This window comes from Phalaenopsis equestris, unplaced genomic scaffold (assembly GCF_001263595.1).
Source record: "Phalaenopsis equestris unplaced genomic scaffold, ASM126359v1 Scaffold000428, whole genome shotgun sequence".
In the NCBI taxonomy this organism is placed as follows: Eukaryota; Viridiplantae; Streptophyta; class Magnoliopsida; order Asparagales; family Orchidaceae; genus Phalaenopsis; species Phalaenopsis equestris.
The window spans coordinates 2,196,421-2,208,859 of NW_018164869.1; the positions used below are offsets into that span (position 1 = coordinate 2,196,421).

Sequence of the window (12,439 nt, forward strand, 5' to 3'; positions counted from 1 at the left end):
TTCTCATATGTTTAAATAAATAATATCTCAAATTTAAAATTTACTTATTTAAATTTTAATTTTTTTATATTGCATTGATAATATCCTTAATATTAATTTTCTTTAAAACATATATTTTTAATTTAATTATCAAACTAAAATATTATACTAATAAATATTAAAGTTAAATGTTAGATATGCGATTGCATGAGTTTTCGACAAGTAATGTTGGTGAATTTGAAACAGTCCGTGAAACACATTGAAAATATATAACGTTACAGAGTGTGAGAGAGAGAGAGAGTAATTGAGAACACAATAAATGTGCATGTCATTGACTTGTCTATAGAAAATTACATATGAGTTCTCCCAATCATTAGTCTTTTAAAGATTCATTTTGGTATTTACAAAAATATCCACGTCTAATAGGACCAGAGGTGAGAGGACTGATTCGATCGATAGGAAGCTTATTGGTTGTTCGTTGTGCCTTAAGGTCATCAACAGTTTATCCAAAAATGGATGTTTTTTTTTTTTTATCGTTGTGAGGGTCGACTGCCACCCAGTGATAAATTCTCTGGTATGTTCTTCCAATCGCTAGAACCCGGCTCCTCCTTTGCCAGTATTTAACCCAAACGATCGTCTAAAGCCACGTTCGATTGTCAATATCTTCCATCTGAGTTGTTCATTTTTCTCGAGATTTGTGTTGATATATTTTTCATATACATATGTAATACGCTCAATTTGTTATATACAACTCATTTGCAAATTCTTTATAAATTACTTTTTATTAAAAAAATTAAAAGCTTAAAAGTATAGGTTTTTATCCTCTAATCTGATTAGATTGTTTGGAATCTCACTAGAAGGTGCGTTTGGGGGGCTTATTAACAGCGGTGGCGTTTTGCTGTAGAAACCCGCGATCGGCGTTTCGGTCAAGCAAAAGACATTTGTTGCCCTCGCTCACGCCCTCGCTCTCTGCCCTAAAAATCACTATCTCCTCTCCTCCTCCTCTCGCACGGTCGGAGAACGGGCGGAGCACGCCTGCGCCGAAGACTCGCTATCTCATCTCCTCCTCTCGCACGGTCGGAGAACGGGCGGAGCACTCCTGCGCCAAAGATTCGCTTTGCTATCTCTTTTCCTTCTCTCGCACGGACGGGGAACGGGCAGAGCACGCCTGTGAGCCAAAGTCTCCTCCCCTCCTCCGACTCACCTGCGTTCTGCCCCCATTTCTCTCGGCTTGAGCAAGAGATCGGTAAACTACTTCGAATTTTTTTTTTTTTTTTGTTCTTTCCTCTCCTTAGGATGGTTCTTTCCTTTCCTTTGGTTTTTTTTTTGGTGCATGTTTTCTTTTTTTTTGTTTTTTTTATTCTTTCCTCTCCTTAGATTTGGAAAAGTTTAACATTAAACTTTCGTTAGAGCTAAGTCTGCAAACATTTTTACTATTTTCTTACACCGGAAGGATTAAGGTGGATCCAACAAATGTGTAAGCTATTTTAGGTATGCTATCATAAGGAAACATGAATGTAGGGCAACCTACAACTGGATGTTTGAGATTTTTCGAAACAATAAGCAGTTTAAAGAGAATTGCTTGGTCCAAGGAATGTCAAACAGTAAAACAGTTTACCCAAAATAAGGACAAAATAGTCATTTATCCAAAATCAGTTGTTTTCAAAACACACAAACCAAGCTGTTGATCAACAAATTATCAGAATAACCTGGATAAACTGCAGCTACCCAAAACAGATCCTAAGTCAAATTTGAACTGACCTGAGATCACTCAAAAGCTTTTATCCCTTCTTCTTCATAAGAATCAAGTGACCCCATTCTCTTTTCCATCAATTGCTAGTGCATCAAATAAATTCTACCCTCATTTGAAAGTGTTGAATATTCTATTAGTGTTGATCTTCACCTTTTTTTCATAAAGTGCCCCCACAGTCTATTTTTGCCTCTGCAATCAAACAATATTTATCTTTTTTTAGGGTGTATTTAGGGCAACGATGTGGTGGTGGTGTGGTACCGCACCGCACTTTTTTTAGTGTAGTAAATTTATGTTTTGTCTTCTTTTTCAAAAATTTGAAATTAAAAGCTGCATTTTACAACTTGATTTAGTTAAGAGTCTAATTAGGGCAGTTGCAATAGTTTTAAGGAGCAGTTGTGAAGTTGTTGTTCGAAAAATTGTGGTAGCTATTACAAATTTTTTTTTTCAAAAAGTGAAAGCGAAACTTTATAACAACTACCACATTTAGTCAGGTCCGGTTGCAAAACGTAGCTTTCAGTTGCAATATTTTGAAAAACACAGGCAAAACAAAATCTAATTTTGTCAAACACAAAAAAGTATGATGTGACACCGCACCACCACCATACCACTGCCCAAACACACCCTAAGAACAGTAGCTACTAAAAAGTTGTGATCTAATTTTTTGAAAGAAAAAACTTTGTAATAGTCATCCTAGCTTTTTGAACAACATTTTTTTTTGTAGCAGTTTCACAACTGTTTTTTCAAATAGCTGCAGCTACTCCAAACATATTCTTAATATTTAATTCTCATATTCCTCTTCATTATTATCTTGTACTCTTCCACATAATAATGTGTTTATTCCTTTTATTAATATTGAGATATTATCACTTACTCTTATATGTTTAAGGGTGTGTTGGGTCGACTGATAAGGCTATCAAAACAGTTCATTGTTCGCGAACAACTTGTGTTTGACTCATTAAGTAGTCCATGTTTAATTTGTTTGCTTAGCAAACTAGCTAACACGAAAAAGTATTTTGCGCTTGATAAATAAACTAGCTTAATAAGAACAAAAATTTGTTCGCTCGTGTTCGGCTCAATTAGACGGTATATAAACGAGTTGAACACAAATAAATATTTTTCTGTTCGTGTTCGACTCCTTATATATATAATTGATGAGTATTATTTTTAAATAAGTTAGTGAGTAGTATTTTTAAAAAACTTAGTTGACTACAAGGCTATAAAGATTTATAATTAATTAAAATTATTAATTAAAAAATAGAATAAATATATATTTAATTATATTTAAATGAATATTTTATTATAAATAATAAAATTAAATCTCGTCCCAACCCTTAAAATCTTACGGCTAGGTGACTAGGAATGTCAGAATGACTTGTTGTTCACAAACAACTCGTGTTCGGCTCGTTAAGCAACGAGTCGAACACGAACAATTTTTTTGCGCATGATAAATTAACGAGTTGAACACAAACAATAATATTTTTTAACGAGCTAAACATGAGCCAAGTCTAGGCTTGCTTAAACTCAGCTCGTTTACATCCTTAGCGGATGTTGTATTTTGAAGAAGTGGGTCTGAAGATACTGCAAAGGGAAGAAGTTTCACAATCACTGCTACTGTCAGAAAGCTGTTGCTAGAATAACAGTTAATCAATTTGGATAATATATTATACTGCTGTTGTTTATGATAAAAAAGACAACATGCCCTTTACAAATGTAAATTAGTCAAATGACAATTTTGAAAATAATTGAAGCAGGATAACAAAAATAGTTTCAAAGGTACAAAATATACGTCAGGAGTCCATTTTCTCTAATACTATAATATTAAGTCATCATTTTATGCATAATATCACAAAAATTAAAATTATAAAAATAATCAGTAATGCTATAATGATGTTTGTCGTCTTGTTCAGATGATTAAGTATTCGGGATAATTTTTTGCCCATAACATCTCTCCAGACTTGGTCATTATCCAAAGTGAACTCCTCTATATCATTAGTCACAAAAAAAATCTACAATCTTCATGTGTCATATTTCTAAGACAGCGATAAAACCTCTTATCATAGTTGTTTTCTCTTCTTATTGTGTATTCAAAATACAGTGTATCACAATATTAGTATAGAGCTCTTGAATTATTTGATAACATTGAATTCATTTTTCTTGAAATTATAATATATTATGCCTTTAATTAATAAATTAGACTATATGCGCAATAAAATAATAAAAAATATTAGAGTTCATAATAAAAAAAAGTATAAGAAAAAATAACCACAGCTAAAGTTATAATCTTGAAAATTATAATTAAACATCAAATTATGGAAAAGCAAATAAACATCAAGTAATCCTCAATAAATTTGAAATATTAAAACTTGTTTAGGATCACATTCTGTATTTTTTTTTAGTTTGTTTTGTTTTTGTTTTATTTTCCGTTTTCTATTTTTAGAACATACATTTTATATTGTTCTAATTTATTTATTTAAAAAAAAAATAAAACATGTTTGGTTGGTGTTTGTTATTTTTTTTAAACTTATACTTTTTATGAAACGTTTGGGTCCACGTGCTCTCTAATATTAAGTTCTGCCGTCCATGACATATACGAAGTCTTCCTTCCTCTACCAACACAAAGCATTATTTGTGAGGACGTGGCAATGGACGTCAAGCCGCGGCTGTAGTTGGTTGGGACCGACGATGGTGGACGATGACTGGCGGGGGTGCCGACGACTGGAGGCTGACGTTTGGCAGCGTTGACCAAGGGTGGGCAACAATTAGAAGGGGCGAGCGACATAAGGGGCGGCAGCGGCAAACAACGACTGGCGGCTAGTGGCTGCGACTGAAAGGGGCGGGCGACAGTGGTGACGAACAGCGGTAGGCGATGACTTGCAGTGGGCGATGACTTGCAGTGGGCGATGGGCGACAAAAACGGGCAACGGGCGATGGGTGGCGGTAAAAGGTGTCAAGGGCTGCAGCTTGAGAGTGTTAGTGGTCGGTGGCAGCGGACAACGACTGGCGGGGGCTAGCGGCAGTAGTGAATATACATACGTGCAGATTCTTGGAGCCATCATCACACACACACACACACATTTCACCCCTTATCGGTGCCTACTCACGGAGCAAATATTATGTACATACACCACGAATGCAAGGAGGTCTCGCATTTTTTTTGTGCGCATCGCAATGGTGGATATACATACGCGCAAATGTATGTAATATTTTTCCCATTTAAGTTGCTCATCATTGTTGTTTGTGTCACCTCCTTGCCACCTTCTATGTCCAACTTCCACAATTGCTATCCTCGCATTAACTTGTTGTAGAGAAGGAGAGAAATATTCTTTACTTTGCTTTTAATATACTTCCACCAAACCAAAAGCAAGTTAGATTGTAACCCCACCTAATTCATAAAGTCTTAACATACATGCATTCTGTCTAATAACTTTGGAGTCATTTGGTTTGCTGCAATATAAGAATGAATAAGTACATATTTTCCAAAACTGTGTGTTTTTTGTTGGATGAATAAATCAAAATCAAATAGTTCAAAGCAAAGCAACGACCTAAATGAATTGAGATTTGGAAATTAATGATGATTTGATTTGGACAATCTGAAACATGTGCAGCATGTAGGTTTGACTGAAATGAAATTTAGTTTGAATTTGGAAACTAATGGAGTTGACTATTGTAGTTTAAGTTAGTATTAGCAAACTCGGTCGTAAGATTTTGTTTTTAAAAAAAGTTTAAATAAATTAGCTTAATTTTTTTTTGTTTTGAAATGGACTAAACCGCCATGACATTTGGCGATTGTGGATCCACGCTAGCAAAATCTCGGTGTGACATGACGATTCCGTTATATTAAGAGAATACTTTTAAACCTATTGGAAGCCCTTCACTAGTTTCTCTCTATTATCCTTGCGAACTCCTTGTGTTTCTTCATCAGAGCACCACCGCCAAACCAGTGTCAAAACACCTCAGCCGAAGCACCCATGGCGGAGCTATTCAAAGCCTTTCACAGGTTCTCCATCATGCCCTTGTTTCTATCCCTTCCACTCACAAGCACCCCATAATTCTCCATCGAAGCACTACCGTCGAAGCACCTCTGTCGAAGCACCGGCGGTGAAGCCGTTGGCGAAGTCACCGGCATTGAAGCCCACCGAGCCTACATGTTCTTCGCACTCATGATTTTCCCCGTTCACCTTTAAACTTGGTGTTGTAGAGATTGTATGGGTCCTTTGTTCAGTTTTTAACTGATAGTCTCTTTTAAATTTTTGCTTCCTTAATGATTAATGAAGCATAACATATAGAGCTAGCTAGCAAAGCATTTATGACATGAGTGATAATTTTGATATTATAGGAGGTTTTAGTTGGCATGATTGTAAATAGTTTATTTTAGCATTATATATGTAAATTGAATTGAATTTTGTAAATATTGCAATGATTTAAATCTTACACAATAAAAATGCTTGGCGAAGAAAATATTTTCTTTCAATATATATTACAGATAAGGCATTCAACTACATGTGGTTTGTTTTTGCTTACTATTTTATGGGTTTTAAAAATATTAATAATTCATTATCAAAATGCATAATTTTTATGAATTTATATATCTAACACTAAATTTTTATATTCACATTTATCACACTTTTGTGTCATAAAGTATACATGAAAAATGTGCATTTCACTTTTATAAAGTAAGTAAAAATGGAAATATTTGAGTGCCATCTAAATATTAAACTTTAGTTGTTTGGTATAAAAATACATTAGAATTGTATGCTATGTATGTAAAAGTTTGTTTATGTTTTTGAAGGCATCTACTTGATTTATGGATGTGATTGTGTTACCCCATTTATTTTGCTTCTTGGACATGACATTATATATTTTTGATTAATGCATTGTTACTGAAAATACCAGAATCGCGTTTGAAAACGAGTGAAGTCTTGGCCTAGTTGATGCTATATCATGACAGTAAATTAGTTGTATCTGATGAGCTTGTGTGCAAGTATGAAAGAGGTCGAAGTATGCCTATTTGTGTCCTGCCACATACTACATGTATGAAGATGAAAGAATTAATTATGCGAAGCTTAACATATGACTCATGTGTGCATACATAGAATCTAATATATCATTACTAAATCAATGATGGATCTGTTACAACTCATGTCGATAATGATGAGCTGACTGTGGTTGTTTTAGAAGAAGCTTCAAATAAAGTTTTAATGATATATGTCGAGATTGTTCCAACTCAAAAAGATGATCATAGCGTTGATCACATAATATCAGAATCATCCTCAAACATCGTTGGCATCTATTTTTGATGGAGCACATTGGATGTCCTTCTGAGCAATGTTACATTCTTACGCAACTTCCCGACACTTGAGAGGAGTATGTTGAGTCTTCAGCAGGTACGTCGTGCGCCAGATTGAGGGTCTGTCACATTCTGATTGTGCTCGGAAGTGACAACCGTCGGTCAGTGATATGTCTTTTTTATGTTTAATATTCTTTACAATTATCACATCTTTTTAAATAAAATTGTATTTTAAATAAAAGTTATTTTCATGTTTATCTTGCAGGTATAACACTTGAAGCGGATTGGAGCTGAAACGGGGTGAAACATAGGTAAAACGGAAGCAAATGAGGGTGCTACCAGACTGGCTCCTAGGCGCCAGTCTCCACCCACAAAATAGAGAAGATGGCGCCTAGGCGCCCGAACTGTTCAGGGGCAGTTTCTGCACGCCCTAAGGAGTTATTTGAGGGATCTAGACGTTTGAAAAATACTCTTTGACATTTCTAAATCCTGGATTTCTCCAAGAAGGTTGAGAGGTCGTAAATAGAAGTATGAAATGTAGATTTTTACCTTGTATGGAGAGATTGGTGAGTGGATTTTGAGAGATATCTTTAAGGGATTGTATTAGCTTTGCATGGATCACCGAAAGACTTTGTTGGAGGGATTTTCATCTTTCTTTCAGAGAGAAAAATCTAAGCCATGTGTTTTTTATTATCTTGTACTTGTTGTAAACATTTATCTATGGATTTTCTTTGATTTAATGAAGCTTTCTGTTGTGTTTGAAACTTGCTTTGTGAAGTAGAATTCTTGCACTTTTCTTTTGCAATGAATTGAATGAATGTTCAGGATGTTAGGATGCATGTTAGAATAGGATTTTCATATCATAGTGATGATTCTTACTTCAAGCTTCAATTATTAATAAATCTGGACAATTGGTATGTTAAAATTTGTTGTAAGCCCATAAGTTCTGATAGAGCTATGGATTTAACAACTAGGAATAACTTATGGTGAAGGAAAGGCAGTCCTAATATTCAAAGCAATGTTATGGAGATATTCGTTGATGGGTGCAAATTGGTGTTTCTAGGATGACAGACTAGATTCCAAATGAATTAGATCTAGGGCTTTGTACCTTAAATATAAGATTAAGCCAATTAAAGGGCTATTAGGAGAAGGAGACTCTATGGTGATAGGTTAGAAGTTTCGTCGCGATAATCTAGTTCATTTAAGAAATTGACCATATGTTAACTGAGTTACGTTATACACTCTGAAGAGGGTAACTTAGATTTTTGCTCCTATTGTCACTGGCCACATTAGATTTTAAGCATCTCATTCCTACACATTATATAGGTCAACACAAGAGAAATGTAGTTTTTACACCTCAAAATTCACAAGATCAATTTATCTAGTTAGATTTAACTTTAGATTTAGGTTTGTATTTAAAACTAGTTGTTACAAAACCACCCTTAATTGACATTCCAAACCATGACCTGATAGTAGTAGACTAGAACTTACCCTAAGGGATTTCTTACCTCGCTTTCCTGTGAGATCGATAATCGGGACTCCATTCGAGCTCTATATTATTTGATCGATACGTATACTTGCGTAGAACCTCTAATGTGTAAACTATAAATCAAATTCTAAATTTTATAACATATACATTATGCACACTGGCCGCCTAAAGAAACTATGTCAAGTTTTTTGCCTGAAAACTAAATAACTACATAACTATCTATCAGGTCAAGTTTTTAGCGCCGTTATTGCGAAAGCAATGGAAAGAAATTTATGAGAATTTTAGTTGAACCTAGAAGACTTAGATTTGAAAATTGTAGTGTTATTATCTAGTGTGTTTATTTATTATGAGTCTAATAAAAGAAAATTCAAAATGCCAAAAATATTTTTGAGTACTTGAAGTACTGGATATGTCTTATTAGTTACATTTCTAGAGTTGAATGTGTAGTTCACGTACTGCAAACCTTGAACTATATGGCACAAAACTAGAGAAAACTTTTAGGAGTTTTAGAAAACCCTAAGGAGAAAAGTGGTGAGCAAGTGAAATATGTATAACTCTAGGGTTCGTCGTGCTGATGATGTTAAATCAATCAAGTTAGATTTGGATTGGGCTAAGCACCATCATTCTTACATACAGTTGTGGAAGAATCGACTAGTTTTTATTATCTACTATGAGAACATTGATATTGATGTGGATCAATTACGTAGAGAGTATATTCATTTGTATAGGTCTTAGGCTTCCTTGTATTTATTTCAAGCTCCAATTAAGGCTCTAATGACTTATTACCTAACAACATCGATGGAGATGATACTAGTATGCATATACATGTAGTTAAATATATGTTTATGTTTGCTGCTTTAACTAAATTTTATTTTTTTTCATTTTAGTATCATTTTTTCTTAAGGGTGGAAGAGTAATTTCAACTAATATTCAACAGGTGGGATAATGGCCCATTACATCAAATGGTAGAAGAATTTGAGGGTTCTTGTGGACAGGTTCGTAGAAACATTTACATGACAGATGATCATTACAGCACAGAGAACGTAAGCCCCCTTACAATTGTTAGTGTTACATCATGTACTTCTATTAATCTAAGAGGTCATTTGATTTGCTAAAAATGAAATGCAACGTAAAAGGTTTGTAGAATACTAAGATTATAATGTATTTGAAATATTTTTGAATTGTTTTATTCACTGTAAAATAAACATAGAATTTTATATTTTTGTGTTTAGTTTGAAGTAGATTGAAAACAATGTATTACAAAATATATTTTTTTGTTTGACGGAGGGTGGGTTGGTGATCGACACTGTGGACGGTCGACAACTGAGGTCGCGACGATGGTGGCCTCTAGAGAAGGCGGGTGTAGGAGGCCGATTGTGGCGACTTGCGACGTTGGGGGCGGTCGCCATGGGAGGCCACAACAAACTACAACGACAACCCCCAGAAAATGTGATGGTGGGCAGCCAATGGTGACGAACTGCCGCAGCAGTGGGCTACGACAGGCGACAACGACAAAGGGCGGAGGTGGAGGGTGGTCGATAGTGGCGGCAAACAATAGAGGCGGCGAATGACAGAGGCAGTGACAACCAAAATAGCGATGGCGAACGGATGACGGCGACGGCGGCAACAAACGGTGGATAGCCGGCGGCAGTGTCAGCAGCAGGTGGCCGTAATTTCCAATAACATTTTACATGAATGGTGTATTTTAATTCGGCTAAATCGGTCGACTTCTAAATTGAGCCAAAATGTACTACGATGTCAACTTCAAATTCATTTATTTACTCAACCAAACAGCCCCCAAGTCCATCAACTTTTCACAACACAGGTGGATTACAGGATGTTGGGAGATCACAGGATGCACACACATTTACGAGCACACCTTGGATTCCACCGCAACAATAAGTGTTTTTGACACCCTCACTTTATCACAGCTCACCGTCATTTTTGATGGGTGGTATTCCTTTCCCAGCAAGAGCACCTTATACAGGTCATTTTTGTTTCTCTCCCTCTATTCTATCTCAACCAGCGCATTTCACGGCATAAGTTGATTAGGTATCACTACCTCAACAATTAGAGGAAGATGATCAACAACATCATTTCTTAAGAGATTGCACACTGGGGACAAATCCAATACCTACAAGAAAATGCAGTAGACATTAGTATTGCATTTCTTCTCTATATACTTGCTTATTTGCATATGTTTGCCTTAGATGTCTACTCCAATTCATCTTCATACATTCATCATAGTATTTTTGTTTTTTTTTTAACAAATTTTCTTAGCAAAATTAAATACTTTACAGGCTAGGTGTAGGGCTGAAAAACAGTATTTAAAGAGCTCTTTTGGGAGGTGACAATGTGCTACCTAAAAAAAATTTGTTGTTTGAACTCACAATGAAAAATATTTACATTCATGCTTTAAATAAAAGTAGCTTTTACATATATATATATATATATAAGCCCAAAAATTCCTAAATCAATCATTATTATATTTAAGACAACTGTTTAGTTACCATCCATAAATTGATGCAATAGAGGAATGAGGTGAAATTAAGTTTGACAAAGTTTCATATTTATATTTTACTGCAATGTTTATTCTTTATTGCTGCATGCAAGTTGTGTAAAATTAAAAAAAAAATTAATTATTTTTTTACAATTAAATTTTAAAAGCTAATTAGTTTCTTGTAATTTAGGCAAATTTGGAAGTCTGTTTTATTTCTTTTTTCGTACAATTGTTGATTTTTTTCTTAAAATTTTTAAGGACTGATCGAAGGATATTAGACGAGCCCCGGTCATCCCTAGGTGTGCTACATATTCAAGTACCACACCCTACACACAAGGGGGATTCGAACCCGCGATATGAGGGGACTTACGACCTTCAGAGAGGCCGCTCTGCCAACAGACCACGGTACGCGCACTCGAACAACTATTGAATGTTTCTTTCATGTCGATGTCAAATGATGATTGAGACATGAAATCCTTCGAAATTTGTTCATCAATTTATATTTTGAAATCAAAATTGCATTTTGATGTTTCATAATCTTAAGATTTGACTTCTAATACTATAATAAATCTCTGGCCAACTTAGAAGACTTGCAAGCTATCTCAATAAATTGCAGCACCAAGCCCCAAAGTTTCATCTTCATGCAGTGTAAAAGAGGGGTGGTGGTATTCAAAGGTGGGTTTCTAGAAGCAATCCAGCTGAAAGCTATACTTGAGGAATACATATTTCGTTGACTTTGTTCATGTTGTGAAATAAATTTATGGATAATTTTATATTAAAAAAGTCAAATCTAGCTGAAATCCATGACATGATCTGCTGTGATCCATGCTTTACTTATTCTTGCTTTCCTATAGACTTGTCAGTGAAATTGCTGAATGTTGAAGAAGGTTGTTCTTTCCTTCTTATGTCTTTGGTTCATTGATTTCTACTTGTGTTATGTGAAATTTTGAATTCACTCTCTTATTTTTTTTCTTTCACTTTTTTTTTTTTCTTGTTTTGTTCAATATTCATTTTTTTGCTTGGTATTTATATTTGTCGCCATTTTTGATATGTTGTTAATAAATTTTTATCATCAGACATGAATCTTGAGGTTATTGTCGGATTATCACTGTCATGACAATTACTTACGACCCTTATAGTCTGTTATTGCCGAGAACTATATTCATTACAATTATTATAGAGAAGAGTGGAGCTATGCACTCAAAATCTCTAATTACAAATATTATCGATGAATTGCTGTCGTACAGATTTGTAACTCCATATTCTTAAATTACAGAGAAGAGTGGATCTATGCACTCAAATTTATACACTACAGGAATTTAAGATTTTTCAAATTGTCACTATCCATCAGTTATGATAAGAAAATTTATGAACTACTGTCGTACAGATTTGTAACTTATAGGTGTGACATTTTTTTCGACAATTAACCTG

At 34.7% G+C, this 12,439-nt stretch overlaps 2 long non-coding RNA genes across 3 annotated transcripts; both read left to right on the top strand.

Annotated features, from left to right (window-relative positions):
• The first annotated feature begins 838 nt into the window (after positions 1-838).
• LOC110027572 lies at positions 839-7,764 on the top strand. 2 transcript variants are annotated; one of them, XR_002294355.1, is made up of 3 exons: positions 839-1,225; positions 6,626-7,180; positions 7,285-7,764. It is a non-coding gene; the product is annotated as an uncharacterized LOC110027572 (long non-coding RNA). The 2 variants fall into 2 exon arrangements; XR_002294356.1 differs by having other exon boundaries at positions 6,908-7,180.
• A 2,338-nt stretch (positions 7,765-10,102) lies between these two features.
• On the top strand, positions 10,103-11,888 carry LOC110027573. The gene is made up of 3 exons (XR_002294357.1): positions 10,103-10,171; positions 11,267-11,413; positions 11,594-11,888. It is a non-coding gene; the product is annotated as an uncharacterized LOC110027573 (long non-coding RNA).
• Positions 11,889-12,439: the final 551 nt, after the last annotated feature.